Genomic DNA, 18,432 nt, shown 5'->3' on the forward strand with positions numbered 1-18,432 from the left:
TTTAAGCGTCACCCTGGCACCTGGACATCGCCATCAGGGTCGATCGGATATTTTTGATAGCAACACCATATACCTGGCGTACGTTCTCATGGATGGTATCTCGTCGACTTGGGGGTTACCCTGGCACCTGGTCATAATCTCTTAGATGACTCATAATTTTTAGATGGGAACGCTATATGCCTGGCGTACGTTGTCGGGGATGGTGTACCATTGACCTGGCGGTCACCCTGGCACTTGAACATCATCTTCAAGGAATTAAAAAAAATTTTTCGCCATGTTGTTGCACACTAAGTACTCATCCTCGTTGACAGTGTCCAGTCGACCCAGAGATCACCCTGGTACCTGGACAGCTTCTCCTTGGTGAGTCATGATTTTTCGATGTCTACACGTTGTCGGTGATGGTGTATCGTCGACCTGGAGGGTAACCCTGACACCACGGACGTGTCGTTTTAAGCGTTTCGTCCGAGCCTATCATATTTGTGATAGCTTCCTTAGACGTCTTTTTCTAAATTTTTCTGTCAGATTGAACTCATGAGTAAGGATCTCATCAGTAATAATGTTATGCAAAAATTACCCGATGTTTTAATATTTTAATACGATGCTGTGTGTTTTCAGCGCAACATATTTTTGTGTTCTGCTGTCGTGTTTCTAGCGCTGCATATTTTTGTTGCTGCTGCTGTGGTTCTGGCGCTGCATACAACGTAAAGTCCATAATTAAGTGTTATAACGAGCGGCCAGACCCTCGTTATGTCTCTCTCTCCCCACACATAATTATAATTATTTTTATATATATATTTGTCATATAATTATCTCACTTGTATGGCAGCCAAAGGTAAGTCAGAGAGAGCGCCAATAGAGGGCGAGTTAGAGAGAGAGGATTCGGACGAGAGGGAAGACGAGGATTTGTATCGGCGACTTCGACGCACGCGGACGTATTTCGAGTGGATATACGTGCCCGCGACCTTTTGTGATCTGCGACTGTTTTTTTTTGTGTTTCTGGCGAGCACGCGAGTGCCCACTCGGTGTAAGGTTTGGTGCCGAGATTGCCCCAGTGTTTTGGCGAGCTCATTCTAGCGCCTACGCGTGCGAGCCTTTAAAGCCGCCCGCCTCTTGACCGCATTCGAGTTGCGCACTGCGCGTCCTCGCGGGCCACGCGCGAAGCCGAGAACACCGCCTCCAGGGCTTACTCCGAGACGTCATTGTAAGTACCACCTCGAATACGTGTCTCTCTCGCTAGCTTTGCGCCGCTCTTTCTCTCTCTCGCTTACGCTGCGTCCTAACTCTGTACTATTTTCTGTAGTAAACTCAATGCTGCTCGTATATCTGTTTTCTTCCTCTGCGCCTCTTTTTTTACCTATCGTAAACAATCCCGTTCCGTCCGGCTTTCGCACCTGAATTTCGTGATCGCTCCAAAGCGCCCATAGGACTGCACGACGCTCTCTGAGGGCTAAGGTAACGGGCGCTGCACCACGACGTTCCTGTTGCTGCTGGATTAGGCTTCGCACAGCCTATTACGAGGACCACTCCGAGCTGTTCATGACTCCCTCGTAAATTATATAACGAGCGACCCGCGCTGAGTCGAAACCCCGTTAAAATGCATGTATCGTACTGTTATGGTTTTCAATTATAAAACTTCTCTGACAATGATATTTCTAGTGAACATTTTATTGTTATTTATTTGTCATTTCTTTTTATGAGAGCTTGGTTCAATAATATAATCTTTAAATTATTTTTATTTTTCGCTCTAGATAAAGCGACATATAATTGTCTATGACTGAACACAAGAGATGGTAGATAAACTCCAACTCGGCCATATAATTGTCTTTGTAATTTATCAATTGTCATTGCGAAACCTAATCGAACTGAGAATTTTCTACGTTACATATTGAATGGCATATCTTCTTTAGAAAGTGATAGAGATATTCTAGGAATAAGAACGATTTTTTCGATATTTTTTCCACAAGTAATTTGTTCTTCGATAGTATATTTGTACAGATTGCTTATTATCGATCGCGTGCCGTGGTAAAGTCCTTCATTAAATTTCAAATTTCCTAACAGTATTATAGCAGCACCAACATTCAGTTTCAATCTGGGCGGTGGTAATCCATTTGGTGTTAATGAATTTAGAAATCCAGTTGATAACATGATATCTAAATTTTCTCCGTTATCATCTTCACTGTATCTAAATTTTAATATTGATGGCAATCGCCCTCCATTATATCTAAAATGTCATTATTAATAACACAGGCCGGCAAAATTTTAAAAATGGAAAAACCCAGAAACCAGACAGTACGTTCCCAAACGTTTTTGGTGCGCTGAAACCGAATATGACCTCAGAATTGCTCCATCACCCTAGGTTTTCGAGAAATCCTAACCTAAAAGTTCAAAAAACACGATTTTTCACTATATTTCGCGTGGTATTACGTCGTAAGCAAATTTTATTTTAAAAAACGAGTAATGCTATCTCAAAGTACTACTCTTACCCTTCAAAACCCTTTTTTCAGATTTAAAAAATCTTTTTTTTCCATCGAGATATCGTAGATTGAATTTGAGTGATTTAGCGATTTAGTTACAGCACGAAATAGTGGCGAATTTCCGAATAAGGAGTTATAGTGTAATTATATGTTTTTTGGGTCACTGAATCCAAATTTAACGTCAGAATGACTCTATAATCTCAATTCCCTTAACCCTAGAGCCCGATAACCTGCGACACTGTAACCCCTGACCGACATACTCCAAAGTCCTTAACTCTTGAGCCCTTTAACCTGCTGCGGTATAACCCCCGATCCTCACACTCCAATTTCCTTAACCCTCGAGCCTTTAACCTGCGAAGCTATAACCCTCGGCCCTATCGAGGGTTAAAGAAATTCGGGTTTGGTGGACGGGGTCAATGAAACAATGATAGACGTCATTTCTGCGGTAAAAGAAGGTACTTAGAAGAATTTGTGTCTGTGATAGGAAAATTACATTTTTCTGGTCTACTAACGATGAAGAAAGTATCTACGTTAGCAGATATCGGATTCACTTAGGGCCTACATTTCCTTACTTGAGGATAACCGTGTATGACATTGCTCAAAACTACAAATTTTTGTGCTTCGTTCTTCATCCGTGTTAGGAATGGTGTTTGAGCGGCAGGCTAACGGATAAGTCACTGGAATTGAATTTTTGGTATTATTTCTCGTACAACACTGCGTGCAGTACTTTCATTGATTTTTATTATAACTTCATTTTTCAGAAATTTTATCATTACCCCATTCCGGCATTAGAATAAGTTTATAATATTATTCGTGTTTTAACACTGCTCGAAAACTCCAAGTTTTTGTGTTCTAATATTCATCCGTGCTAGAGATCGTGTTTGAGCGGCAGGCTAACGGAGAAGTCACTGGAATTAAATAATTTCTATTATTTTTCATATAACACTGCGTGCAGTACTTTTACTGATCTTTATTATTACTTTGTCTTCTAGAAATTTAATTATATTTACCCATTTCGTTATTAGAATAAGTTGATAATATTACTCGTGATTTCCAATTAACTTATAAGTTATTAAAGATGTCGGCATGTTGAATTCCATGCAAAGGAAAAATCGATTCCTTTTGTAATATCTGCGGTAAATTTGAGGTAGCTCGACTTCTTCGATCAATCACTGATATCATTAAAGATCAGTTTGAAGAATGTTACGAGACACCTATGAAGAATTTATACAAACCATGGGTTCCTAAATATATTTGTGAAGACTGTCGCCGAAGTTTGAAAAACTTCGGCGACAGTCTTCACTTCTAAAACCGAAGTTGTTCTCCAACCAACAATATGGCGTGAACCTAAAAATCACTATGATGACTGTTACTTTTGTAAATGTGATACTTTAGGTTTTAATCATAATAACAAAGCTTCTCTCCTTTATCCGAACGTTTCTAGTGTAACAGCAGCTCAGTTGGAAAAATAGAAAGAAAAAAAATTTCTGATTCTGAGCCAAAAAAACTTCAACCAATAGAAGTTCCGGTAACAGACAAAAGCAGCAGTAGTGATGAAGAAGATTTTTCTGACTCAGAAAAGCCCAAACTTTTCGACCAAAATTCTTTGGATGATCTGATCCGTGATTTGAATCTTCCGAAAGATTCTTCAGAACTCTTAGCTTCAAGACTAAAAGAAAGAAATCTTTTATTACCTGAGACAAAAGTTTCTATTTACAGGAAGAGAGATATTAAATTTCGGCCATATTTTACTTGCGTGGATAACCTTGTTTACTGCAACGATATAAAGTATCTCATCAGTTTATATGGAGTGCAAGGAGGTTATAATCCAGAAAACTGGCGACACTTTATGGATGCATCTGTACAAAGTCTCAAGGCAGTACTTCTGCACAATGGGAGTGAGTATGCAGCTATTCCCATTGCTCATTCCACTGTGATGAAAGAGTCTCACGATAACTTTCGATTCCTTCTTGAGAAAATCAATTACAATGAATACAAATGGCTCGTTTGTGGGGATTTCAAGATGATAAATATATTAGTTGGCTTGTAATCTGGAAATACGAAGCACTCCTGTTTTTTGTGTCTCTGGGACAGTCGTGCACGAGAAGAACATTGGGTTCGGAAAGAATGCAAGGCACTAGATAAGGAAGGCGAATGTTACAAGTATCTTCAGGGCAAATTTCCTAAATTGTCTGAAGCGAAAATTAAGGAAGGCATATTTGTAGGGCCAGACATTCGAGCACTTATGAAAGATGATGAATTCCTCTTGACAATGACGACTAATGAGGGAAATGCTCGGATAAGTTTCAAAAGTGTCACCGAGAATTTTATCGGAAACCACCGGGACCCTAAATACAAAACTATTGTGTCGACAATGCTACAGAATTTTTAAAAATTAGGGTGTTTGATGAGCCTGAAAATACACTTTTTGTTTTCACATTTGGAATACTTTCCGGACAATGTTGGGGCGTTCAGTGAAGAAATGGGTGAAAGATTTCATCAAGATTTCAGAAACAAAGAGGAACATTATCAAGGTAGATGGAATGAGAGCACGATGGCTGACTATTGCTGGGCTCTACACCGACACGATACATTGACAGATCATCATAGACGCAAAACTCTTAAACGTTCATTTCGAGATAAACGACAGCGTTTTCATAAAAAAAAGAAGTGATAAACTGTAGGGTTGCAGATATTCAGATGCAACACTCACAAACTGAATAAATGAGATTTAAAACGCGTAATTGAAAGCTGCGTAGAATACAAGGCTTGGATATTCGAAGGGATTGAAATGTAGAGACATTATTCGATAGCAGCTTGAAGTGCTGATTGACGAAATTCTGGCAAAGGAGTCTGAGGTTGCAGACTTGCAGGGCTCGGGGGTGGAATATAATTTGGAGGCTTGAGGTATTCTGCGTAGCGAATTTCGGTATGAGGGTTGGGGGTTATAGCGTCGCGGTAATAGGGCTCGAGGGTTGAGGAAATTGGGGTGTGAGGGTCGGGGGTTATAGCTTCGCAGGTTAAAGGCTCGAGGGTTGAGGAAATTGGGGTATGAGGGTCGGGGGTTATACAGCAGCAGGTTAAAGGCTCGAGGGTTTTTTTATTTTTTTTTTTTTTTTAAAGGTAGTAAAACAACAGGCAAATGCTCATTGCACCTAGCGGTTAAGTTAACCAGTAGCTGACCGGCTTGGTCCTCCGCTAGGACGTGGGACTTGCCTCCTACTTCAGGTATGGCCGTCATAAATGACAGCAGTACCATCCGATGCGGCACCTACCCAGTAAACCTGCTCCGCCCGGCCTTAGCTTAGAGTGCTAGGACTCGGAGGAGATAATATCCACCTACCATTTACCCGTCAATGTGGAACCGCGTTAGCATTACTTCACCGTTGGGGGACCGAGCCGTATATCCCTACACATGTCGTATATACATCCTGTCCAAGACTCCGTTTTCCACTTTGTTATTGATCGTCTACCCCTTTTTCTTGTCTTGCCTAACCTAAACTTCCAGGCAGCCGGCTGCCTTCTTGCGTCTAAGAACTCTTTCTACAAATCTTGCTATGCTGTCCCAGTCTTCTTTAGTCCTGATCATTATCTCTATCACATTTTCAGGTGTTATTTCTATACCTATGTCAATCGCAAGCTCTTGCCTATCGTCATTCCAGTGCGGGCATTCAAAGAAGGTATGTTCCACGCTGTCTCTCTCTTTTCCACACAAATCACAGTCTGGCGACCCCATCCTTCCCATTCTATACAAGTAGCATCTGAAGTACCCGTGGCCCGTGAGCATCTGCGTAAGATAAAAATTAACCTCTCCGAAAGTTCTTCCTATCCACGGCCCTAGATCCCGAATCAGTCTTTTTGTCCACGCTCCTTTACCGTCCTTCGACCAGCGCTCCTGCCACGCCTCGACTGTCCTACCTCTCTCCTCTTTTACCACTTCTGCCTTACCCTCGTTCGAGCTTCTGTTGTAGATCATCTTACGCTCCCTAGCAAGAAGATCCACTGGGATTACGCCAGCGACCACCAGTATGGCCTCCATCGAGACTGTCCGATAGGCGCTCGCCACCCTGAGCGCCGCTCGCCTCTGTACGCTCAAAAGTCTTTCGCGATACCTTTTCACTTCCATTGCGTCGGCCCATACCTCCGCCCCGTATAACAGGATTGAGTTTGTGGTTGACATTAATAATCTTCTCGTCTTCTGCCTGGGCCCGTAGAGGTTGGCCATTAACCTACCAAGAGCAGCAACTCTCTCCGCAGCTCTGTCTGCTACCTTATCTATATGTGGCCAAAAAGTCAACTTAGTGTCTAGCAGGATCCCCAACTGCCTGAGCTCCCTCTTAGTCTTTATCTGAGTCCCTGCTACCGTCATTGTAACTATGGTCTCTATCTTCCGAGTCGTCATAATTAGCAGTTCCGTCTTGTGTATCGCAAGTTCTAGCCCGTGCTCTCTCATCCAGTCCCCTATTATCACCATGACGGTATCTAGTGTCTGTTTTGCTAAACAAGTATTTCGCGTTTCTATCACTATAGCCACGTCGTCCGCGTACGCGACCAACGATACACCGTCGGGCATTTGTAGCCCGAGCAAGCCATCGTAAGTGAGATTCCAGAGGAGTGGACCAAGAATCGAGCCCTGAGCCACCCCTGCTGTGATATCCCTTATGACCCTACCGTCCGCCGTATCATACGTAATTTTCCTATCTCTTAAATAGTCCCTCAATACGCGTACCAGATAGTCGGGCAACCCGCGAGCTTGCAAGGCTTCTAGAATGTCCGTCCATCTGACGAAGTTGAAGGCGTTCTTAATATCAAGCGTAGCAGTCAAGATTATAGGCTTATCTCGATTTTTTTCCTGTCTCGTCTCAAATACCTTGTCCGTAATCTTACGTAACGCGCCTATTGTCGACCGCCCCTTACGAAAACCAGGCTGTTTTCACTCAGACCACCCGCCGCGTCAATTGCTACCGTAAGTCTTGTTTTTATTAGCAATCCAAATAATTTCCCTGTCGTATCAAGTAGGCTCAGTGGTCTGTTCGACGATGGCTCGTCCGGATCACCCTTCCCCTTGCATAATAATACCAATCGCGCTATTTTCCACGTTTTCCCGAACACTCCTCCCTTGAGGCATCCGTTATACATATCCAGGAGGATCCCCGGCCTAATACAGAATATCAGCCGCAGGATCTCTCCTGGGATTCCATCAGGTCCCGGGGCCTTCCTAATCTTCAAGCGGGATATTGCTCTCTTGAGCTCCTCCTCCGTGAAAACTGGGGCCTCCAGTGTTCCTTCGTCTTCGTTTTCCTCTCTGGTCGAATGTGTCGTGAAAAGTACGTCCACGATTTTTTCCATCGTCTCCGTACTTCTTCTTTCCATCCCACCACCTGTCCTTAATTTCTCTGTGACTATCTGGTAGCCGAGTCCCCAGGGGTCGTTTTCTACGTCGTCACATAATTGTCTAATGCTGTCGTCCTTACTCCTTTTTATTTCCGTCGTCATCCGTTTCCTAGCTGCTTTATACTCCACAGCGAGTGCAAGTGCGTTTGGCCTATGTCTCTTAACCGCCCTGTACGTCCTACGTCTGCATTTTATGCATTCTTTTCGCAGCTCACTCAGCTCCTTCGTCCACCAGTGGTTAGCCCGCTTACCGTCCGGACGCCCCTTCTTCCTGGGCATGGAGGCATCGCAGACCCTTACTATCAGCCCCATCGTCTCGTTTATCAGGAACTCCGCTGCTTGTCTAGCTGTTAAAAGCTCTGACAGACTGTCTTTAGGTGCCGGAGTCTCCTGCAGTAGGTCCGAGAAACGCTCCTTGTCGAGTTTCTTCAGACTCCACCTCGGGAGTCTTGGTGGAGCCGTCTGGCCTCGCCCTACGCTGTCTACAACCTCAAAGACGATGTACCGGTGATCGCTGCCGTTATAGTCATCGATCACCTGCCATCCCTCCGTCCTCTGCTGAAGCCTTTCCGACACGAAAGTCACGTCCGGTATTGACTCTCCGAATCCCGGTCTAAGGTATGTCGATTTTCGTCCCTGATTCGCCACTGTCAGATCCAGCCTCGCGGCCATGTCTAGCAGTATCCGCCCTCTCGTTTAGGTTCTATCCATTCCCCAATCTATCGCCCTAGCATTAAAGTCTCCTGCTACAACTAGTTCCCCCGGGATGTCCCGCAATGCGTCCTCCAATCTACCAACTTTACCTTCAAAGTCAGCTATAAGCCCGTTCGGGGAGAGATAGACGCTGACGTACGTCACGTTACCCACCTTAACCCAAACAAAGTCTTCCCCCACGCCCGACTCTCTAACCCGGCCTCTTTCAGAGCCCCTTATCCAGATGGCCGACGTGCCGGAGGCGCTAGCGAACCACGTCTTATTTACTGTCCAATCTCTGTGCTGCTCGCTAATTATCAATATGTCTGTTTCCCTTTCAGTGGCTATCTGGGTCAACAATAGCTGTGCCTCCTGACAGTGGCGGACATTACCCTGAAGGACCTTGGACATCGCGTTTTATCGCTGCTTTGCGCTCCTCCAGCGCCTCCCTGAAAACAGCACACGCTCCTGAGCCCTGCGCATGCTTCGTGTCCCGGTGACCCTTGTCAGAACAAAGGAAACATGCCAGATTCTCCTCGGAGCACTCCCTGCTCTTATGCCCATCTTTTCCGCACTTCCAACAGGCGTTGCCTCTATCCGTACCTCTGCAGTCTGTCCGTTTGTGCCCATACTCCAAACAGCGGAAGCACCTTAGAGGCATGTACCTCTCCTTAACGTGGCAGTTCTGTAAGCCTATCCTGATGGTCCTATTCTTAAGAAGCTTCTTGGCTGCTCCTTTTTCCATCTCACACACTGCCATATACTGTTCCCAGCTGTTAGGGCCAAAAATGTAAACCTTCGGATCTCGGAGATCTCCTGTAGCTCTAACCAACGCCGCCTCTACATCCTGTTTGGTGTCAGTGCAATCGAGATCCATGATCTGCAGGTGTACCCGTGTAGTCATGTCTCTCATATTTGCCCCGGTTCCCAACTTTTCTTCGAGAGATGTCTGAAATGACTGCCTCTCTCTCACATTGCCCTTCAACCGGAGTAATACGCTTCCATCCTTCGTCTTTCTATGCCCGCTTACCTGACTCTGGGCTGCCGGATCCACCTTCTCCTTTATGGCCTTTATCACGTCAGCATACGTTTTACCTTTTTCTGGTCTTATTAGTATCGCTCCCGTGTTAGCCTTCCATCCATTACCTTTCATTTTTGCTCTTTTCTTCTTTTCCACTGGCACCTGAGGTACCTTTCTTGGCTGACTCGTTATTGCAGCAGTACCTACCTTAGCACTTGACGGAGACGCCAGTTTTGCTAAGGACGATGGGTCCAACCCGCGACCCTTTTTTGCGGACAGTTTCCTATTTTTCCCTCCTGGGCCCTCTACCTTAGCGTACGCCGGACTTTGCTCCGGGCTACTGCTAGTGGGTTCCCTACTTCTTTTCCTACCGACAGTGAGCCATTCGCCTGTTTCCGAACTTGATGGAATTTTCGGCAGAGCTTTGAGTCGATTGCTCTCTGTGACCAATCTTGCTCTGGCTCCTCGGATTTTTAATACCTCGCTCACGGCGTCCTTAGCCAGATTTCCTTTAGATTTCTTTACCTCATCGAAACCTTCAAGGGCGACCTTCATGATTCTGAGAGCATCGTCGATGTTGGTGACGATACCCATCACCGCTGACTCATCCAGCCACAACTTACCTGTAGAAGCAGCTGCTTCGCCTCTACAATCATTGCCGCCACCACTCTGCAAGGTCGCGTCATTTCCAGCATCTTTATCTGGGCTAAGGGTACCCTTACTACCGTTATCGTTGGCACGGTCTTCCTTTGTTGTTTGTTTTTCATTTTTATCCTCCATTCTGATCCCACGAGCAGCTAGGGAAGATGTCGTCGATCCCACGCAGAGCCCCGCATGCGTGGGACAAGGCTAGTTACGAGGGAGTTTCGCCAGGTGCTTCCAAGGCTCCGTATGAGATTCTCCGTTACCCCCGAGAGCCAACCAGGCTACATCGGCACGGGTCGCTTCACACCTTCAGCTTGGGGGGGTCCGTTCCCTGGACGGGGACCCTTTGACAAGGTGCCATCATCCGGGTCAGATGAACCTTGGTTTTTTAACGAGGTTGCTACTCCTCCCCCTCCTCCTTCCGTGCTTCTTGAGTAGCAGGGTTCCGGGCTTGGGACAGGCGGTGGCGGAGTTAAAGGCTCGAGGGTTAAGGAAATTGGGGTGTGAGGGTCGGGGGTTATACCGCAGCAGGTTAAAGGGCTCGAGAGTTAAGGACTTTGAAGTAAGTCGGTCAGGGGTTACAGCGTCGCAGGTTATGGGGCTCTAGGGTTAAGGGAATCGAGATTATAGAGTCATTCTGACGTTAAATTTGTATTCAGTGACCCAAAAGACATATAATTACACTACAACTCCTTATTCGGAAATTCGCCACTATTTCGTGCTGTAACGAAATCGCTAAATCACTCAAATTCAATCTACGATTTCTCGATGGAAAAACAAGATTTTTTAAATCTGAAAAAGGGTTTTGAAGGGTAAGAGTAGTACTTTGAGATAGCATTACTCGTTTTTTATAATAAAATTGGCTTACGACGTAATACTACGCGAAATATAGTGAAAAATCGTGTTTTTTGAACTTTTAGGTTAGGATTTCTCAAAAACCTAGGGTGATGGAGCAATTCTGAGGTCAGATCCGGTTTCAGCGCACCAAAAACCTTTGGGAACGTACTGTCGGGTTTCTGGGTTTTTTTCCTTGTCGGTTTGTGTAATGATCACATCACTGTTCGTTGGTGCCAAAATTACTTTGTCATCTAAATCTAAATTATCAATTGTTATTCTATTCCCGAATTTTATTTTTAAAATATTTTTACCTCTGTGATTATGTGATTGGGAATTTCAATTAATTCATTCTTTTCCTCATATGAATTTAAATTTTCCGCTTCTCCGACATGTAAAAGCCATTCTTTAAAATCATCATCATCTTGGTTAACTCTTACATTTTCAGTAAGTGTCATAGTTAAAATTTTTTTCCATAGATAACTAAATTTATGTGGCCACAAGCAACAAGAGAGTCTAGAAGTTCTTCAAGATACAGATAGATGTCGTTCAGATAAAAGTTTCTGTAGTGGAGGAAAAAGCTCTGTACATGAGAAATGAAGATTAGATATGGTGGGAGTAACAGCGGTAACGGTGACGACTTAAGATCTAGAAGTGGGGTATTGCTTGTTAATGGAATGGCTTGAGAAGGGAATGGCGAAGGGGTCCTTCCTCCCAAAGACAACAATATCGGATTTAGATAATTATTACTAATATAAAGTTATAAATGTTCAATCATTACCAGATATGGATTAAGCGTAGTGCTGATGCTTAATAATCAATTTTAAGTATTCATGCCTGAACGAATCTGCTCAATATTGGAAGCAGATAAACCAAGACTCATCAATCTGATTAAGAAAGCTGAGGAAGGCGATTTACAGATTCGCCACATCAAAGCCAATACCTTCAAATTTATTTAAAATTATAAAACTAATGGAATAATGCTACTATAATTTAAGTGTTATAAAATAATGTTTATACATACTCTAATCGAAGATACTTTTTAATTTATTTTATAACGAGTGTGAATGATACTCGTTATGTCTCTCTCTCCCATATTCTAATTTATCTATATAAGCCAAATGTATATTACATGTCATTTTAATTTCAGTGGGCTGAAGCAAGGTAGGTAAGAGAGAGAGAGAGAGAGAGAGAGAGAGTCGGACAGAGAGAGAGAGAGAGAGAGAGAGAGAGAGAGTCGGACGGAGAGAGAGAGAGAGAGAGAGAGAGAGAGAGACGGTTCGACTATCGAATGCGCGGAACGCGAGGAGGGCGCTTGATCTTCTTGGTGTGGCAGATTCGGTAACCGTTCTTCAACATGAGCGCAGGTGTTTAGCCATCAACGCGTCACTCGTGCCTAGAGACAGAAAATCCGTGACAGCGTGATTAAGAGTGTGCAGTGTGAGAGAGAGTTATCGAACTGAATAGACGTGCAAGTGTGGAGTATGTGGACTGATGGCCTCCTGCCACCGGCGCCAGCCTATTCGGGCTTATAGTTTATTAATTATAATCTGTCAATCGAGCGCCTACTGCGAGCCGACCTTCACAGGCCAGCAACTTGTAAGTACTGCTGCGTACCTTACTCTCTCCCAATTCAGCTTCTTGCTTTCTCTCTCTGTTCTTTTGCTTCGTTGCTCTTATATTATTTTTTTGTTATCATTTATCCGTTATACTAATAAATAACACGCTTGTTTTCTTAACGCGCGTCTGCATTATTCCGTCCTTCCGCCTATCTTCTCAACCTTTTAATTTCGCGTTTAGGCGTGCGGGTCTAGCGCCGCGATCTGGCATTGAAGCCACGACGCCCCGGCAACACCTGACGAGCCAAGCTGTTCCTGCCTAACCGAGCCCGGATTCTTTACCTGCATTACCCGCATATCTAGAAAAGTTGGAAGCGGTTGCAGCGTCTCAAAAAAGCATAGTAGTGGGGTTAAGTCTTAAAATAGCTGAAAAGCTCATAGTAAACCTATTCTGTTAGAAGCAGCGGTAAGAAGTAGTAGAATCTTAACCATGTCGATTATAAGAGACAACAAGAGATCTTGCTCCTCTTCTAAACATGTATAATTTACGAAGAGAGTTAGAATATATCATCTTCCATACGAAGAGAAAAACTCTAGAAAAGGTATTTGGGAGCAGATAGCACGAGATCGCGTGTGCTTTCAAAGACGTATTGACAAATTGAATAAAGTTATATCACAAGTATTGTTCATGAAACGTATATTAATGATGAATCTAATACTTAGTCTATATTAGAAAATCATTATACGATAAATATGTTAAATAAAATAGAATCTAATTTTAAGTAGAGGAAGGGGGTTGTGTTAGCTTGAAAATCAACGAAGTGGGGATAGGTCTTAAAAAAGCAGCAAGCCTCGAAGAGTTTTATTCTGTCTCAAAAATAAAGTAGGAGCTATTCCAGCAGTAATAGCAGAGCTAACATACTCTATCTCTAAACCTATAGCAAGATGGATTTTGAAATGCTGAATAACATTGTAATGAAGCTCTTCGAAGTATTTCCTGAAAAGAGTCATCATGAATTGTATAAAGATCAGAATTACCTAATAACATGTATGAAGCAAGATGATTCACGAAATATTCTTGAACTTAATTGTGAGTTCCAAATCATTCTACCAGATCGAATTTGAAAAGCAGTAATCCATTATTTCGATTTTTTATTGATCTTTCAGAAAGAATTGAAAGATATGCATTATTTATACAATATCATGGATGTGATAGATTTAAATTTATTATTTAAATGTATAAAAAGTCTTCTTATATTTCTATAAAGATTATATTATATAAATTTATTTTATGAAGAAGTAAATGAGTTATATGTGTTTCTATTAGCAAGTTTTAACTTGTCTTAATGGGCTCACAAGTGACGAAGATAAAATGGAAGTGCCTCATGGATGAGAGGGAAGGTTGGGGCTCTTATCCTTAAAATAATAAAACTGTGTAGTATAAAAGATCTATTTATTTCAATAAAAACTAGATACGTATAAATTTATATTTTGTAATTCATTAATTTACAGTTTCCTTGTTTATTCAAGAATTGTGGGTATTTTTAAAGCCAAGCTATTTTTCGAAGACTTCATTATCACGTCTTCTGAGAACTTTTTCTACAAGATAGACATGATTTATAACTTCTTGTAGTACTTTTTGTAAAAACCTCCAATAGGTTTTTCTTTGTAATCTATTAGATCATATGTTATGGGTTTTGTTCTTCAAATATACTGAATAGTAAAAATTTCAGTTGTTCAATTAGATGTATATCCTTTTTCGAAAACATGTTTAGACTTACTCAATCGCACTTCATCACCTATTCAGAATTTTGGTTTCTTGATAAAAAGCCGTTAGTTGTAAGAGAATCGTCTCAACACTTGCATTTTATTCTCTTTATTAAGATCTTTAGACTTCATGTTTATTGTTCGGTTTTTTCAATCATTGTAAAATTCCATTAAATCAGGAAGAATATTAATCCACTTATAATTTCCTCTTACACTAAATTTTTCCCACATAATATTTTTAGGTGTACGATTGGAACGTTCACAAATACATGCTTTGAGATTACTACAGGTAGAATATATATTTAATTTATATTGTATAATTTGATTTCGGAAATGTGAATTGTAGAACTTTTTGCCGCTGTCTACGTGGAAATTTCTCGAAAAATGTTCCTTTTTTAACACAATTTCTATTGCTTTAGCGAAATTTGTACCAGTTTTCGGTTTTACCGGAACGGCCCAAGCAAATTTTGAGAATATATATATGTTAGTTAATAGATAACAAAAGCCCTTGTGGTCTCTCGAAAAATCTTGCATCTCGATAAGATCAGCTTGCCACATCTTATCTAGTCCGCGTAAATTGACTTTTCGATGTGGATAGTTACGACATGTTGGTGTATTTTCAATTATACTCTTATTTTATTTATAGATTTTTCAAGATTATCAATTACACTCATGACCGCAGTAACCTCAAGTTCATTAGTTTTTCACAGCGTTTCGTAAGTTTACGGCATCGTTATTCTCCTGAGGATCAGCTAGATTACAAATGTTTTTGTTATTAATGCCATATTGACCGTTTATAGTGAGTTTATAACTCTGAGAGCCCTTCAATTCTCGTTCAAAAACATCAACGCTGTCACTGTTGCTTAAAATACTGCTACTTTCTTATTATATATTTTTCTTAGTGTGGGGTTTTACTCGTATATCTAATTTTAGATCGATTTTCACAGTGTCTGTTAAATCATTCCAAAAATGTATTAGCTAAGTCTGTTATAACTAGTGGACTTTATCACTTTTCTGATGCATTTTAGTATTGTTGTACAAAGTTCATCTATTGTATAAGTTATATGCGGCTCTATTGTATAAGTTGCAAAAATCATGGGCACATAAACATACAAGGTCGGTTCGGAAAGAATCGGGTCTACCTTTATATTTTCGTTCTAGCGTTATTCTTTATCATTTGGTGGATGGAATCCTTCAAAGTAATCCCCACTTGATTGAATAACACGGTTCCATCGATGTTTCCACTTTTCAAAACAGTCCTGGAACTCACTTTTAGGGATAGCCTTAAGTACACTCGTCGCATTGTTTTCAACCGTTGTTTTGTCATCGAATCGGTGTCCTTAGAGTGATTTTTTTAGTTTTGGAAACGGCCAAAAGTCACAAGGGGCTATATCGGGACTGTATGGAGGTTATCGAAGCAATGCGATATTGTGTTTGCTCAAAAACTGCTGCACAAGATTGGATGAATGCGCTGGCGCAGTATCGTGATGGAGAAGCCAGTCACCACTTTCCTAAAAGTGCGGCCATTTTCTTCTTACTGCATCACGCAAACGTTTCAAAATATGATCGTAATATTCTTTATTGATTGTCTGACCTGTTGGTGCATATTCGTGATGTACAACACCTTCACAATCGAAAAAAACAATCAACGTTGACTTAACATTGCTCCGACTTTGACGTGCTTTTTTTGGTCTTGTCGATTCAGAATGCTTCCACCGTGAAGATTGTTGTTTTGTTTCAGGATCATAACCATAAACCCATGATTCATCACCTGTAATAACTTTTCTAAGCACATTATCATCATTATTGACCATTTCCAGATTGTCCAGAGAGATTTCTAAGCGAATGTTCTTCTGCTCTGCTGTGAGCAATTTTGGGATGAATTTCGCACACACGCGTTTCATTCCTAAAATTTCTGAAATGATAGTTTTTAGTAATAAAATCTGTTCTGTGAGATTTTCGATGCAGCAATAATATTCACAGGCGTAGTTTTAATAGCTATGGCTCTCAGATAGTCTTTGATTTCAAGACCATCTACGGTATCAATTATAATCACTTGTTCTTTTTTCGGCAGCATACTATCGCTGAGCACTCTGGAAAATGTTAAGTTTTTACTCATTTCACTTTGACTTACGTTTAAACTATTACTTTTATCTGTTAGGTTTATACTTTTTGGCCTTGTAGTTGTACTTGAGCTTTGACTTTGCCGCCCTTGCTCAATTGTAACATCCACTTCTTGTTGTTGATGAAGCATTGCGTCTCTATGCAAACGTATACTGTTCACTATTAGGAGAGCAGATTCAAGACTACAGGATAGTAATTTATATGTATAATAATTACGCCGCGGTCAGGCCGCGGTGTACACGTAAGTTAAATAATTGTTGCTCTAGTCGGAGCGCAATATAAACACGTCTTACTTGCACAACTGCGCGAACCGAACTCTTCCTTTTTATTTATTAAAGCGTTTGCACGATATTTAGTGTCGGTTGATTTTAATAGTAATTTTTTCCGTTTATCTCTAAATATCCTTCATTTAATTTTATTTTATGATCTAGTAATACTTTTATACATAATATTCCATCGAAATGTATAAAAAAATATTTTGGGATCTTTATTTTAACGTGAAAGTCAAAATAAATATCATGAATAGATATCTGTGTACACCCGAGGGTTTTTATAAATTTATCTGTAATTCCTGAAATGAGTATTCGTTCATTACTATTAAAGTTGTTGTATTTTTGTTTTCTTGTAATGTGTGTGAGATATTTTCATGCGATTTTTATTGTTATGTGGCTGTTTTTGAGTATTATCAGTTGTTAGGGTAGTCTGTTATGGGAACGGCTTGTTATTATTTTTTCTCTTTCTAGACGTTCCCCTCAGAAAGAGTTTCGCCGTTTCCCGATCTATTTTTAAAGCTTCTGTCTGCTATATATCCCACAGCTTTGCAGATTTTGCAAAAGTTGTTTTTCTAGTAACTTACTGAAGATGGCAATTCAATGCCTTTGAATGTTGCAGAACTTGCAAAATTTTTTTTATTTTCTGATTTAAAATTAATCAATGCTTCTAATTTCCTACAATTTTCTACTATGTGTCCAAAATTTTTACAATATTCGCAAAATTTTTTCTGAAACCTATTTAAATTTATGTTATTTATGTGTGATTGCATTGTTGGCATTTATTTTAAAGTTAAGCAGAATTTTGCTATATAGCCGGATTCTTTGCACAATCGGCATTTGTATTGCTGTTTGGTTTTATACTCTGCTATTAATATTTTAGCATGTTCTCAATTTTTTTCCATGTATCTTATGTTTTTACAGATTGTGCAGACTTTGAGTGTTACTTATCGTTCATTTACTTTAAAGTTTTTTATTGTATGTCTTCTGTTATTGCATTTGTCACAGATCACATCTGGATAATTTAGATTTGTATGGCCAAAATTATCATAAAATTCGTATTTGGTTTCTTTGCACAAATGTTTGGATCGTGGCCTATTCCGTGGTATTTCCAGCATGCATCATAATCTTTGATGTATGAATGTGGTCCGATAAGTACTAAGTCTACAAAAGAAAAACGAAAATTTTAGAAAAGTGGCGTTTTATTTTTCAACATAGTCTCCTTTTAGTTTGATACACCTGGCCCAGCGATACTCCAACTTCTTTAACCCATCTGAAAAATACGTTTCATCGAGGTCCGCAAAGTAGGCCTCCGTGGCGGCGATTACCTCCTCATTCGACTCAAATTTCTGCTCGGCGAAAGACTTTTTCAAGTTTGGAAACAAAACGAAGTCACACGGGGCCAAATCTGGAGAATACGGTGAATGGGGCAGCAGTTCGTAGCCTAATTCGACCAATTTGGCTATGGCGACGGCGGAGGTTTGAGCCAGTGCATTGTCATGGTGAAAGAGCACTTTTTTCTTCGCCAAATGGAGCCGTTTTTTCTGTAATTCGACGTCGAATCGGCCTATAATTCGGCATTATACGGCCCTGTGATCGTTTTGCCCGTCTCCAGGTAGTCGATGTAGATCACACCTTGTAAATCCCAGAAA

Source organism: Phymastichus coffea, unplaced genomic scaffold (assembly GCF_024137745.1).
Source record: "Phymastichus coffea isolate CEN01 unplaced genomic scaffold, Cenicafe_Pcof_1.1 PCOF00008, whole genome shotgun sequence".
NCBI classification, from domain to species: domain Eukaryota; kingdom Metazoa; phylum Arthropoda; class Insecta; order Hymenoptera; family Eulophidae; genus Phymastichus; species Phymastichus coffea.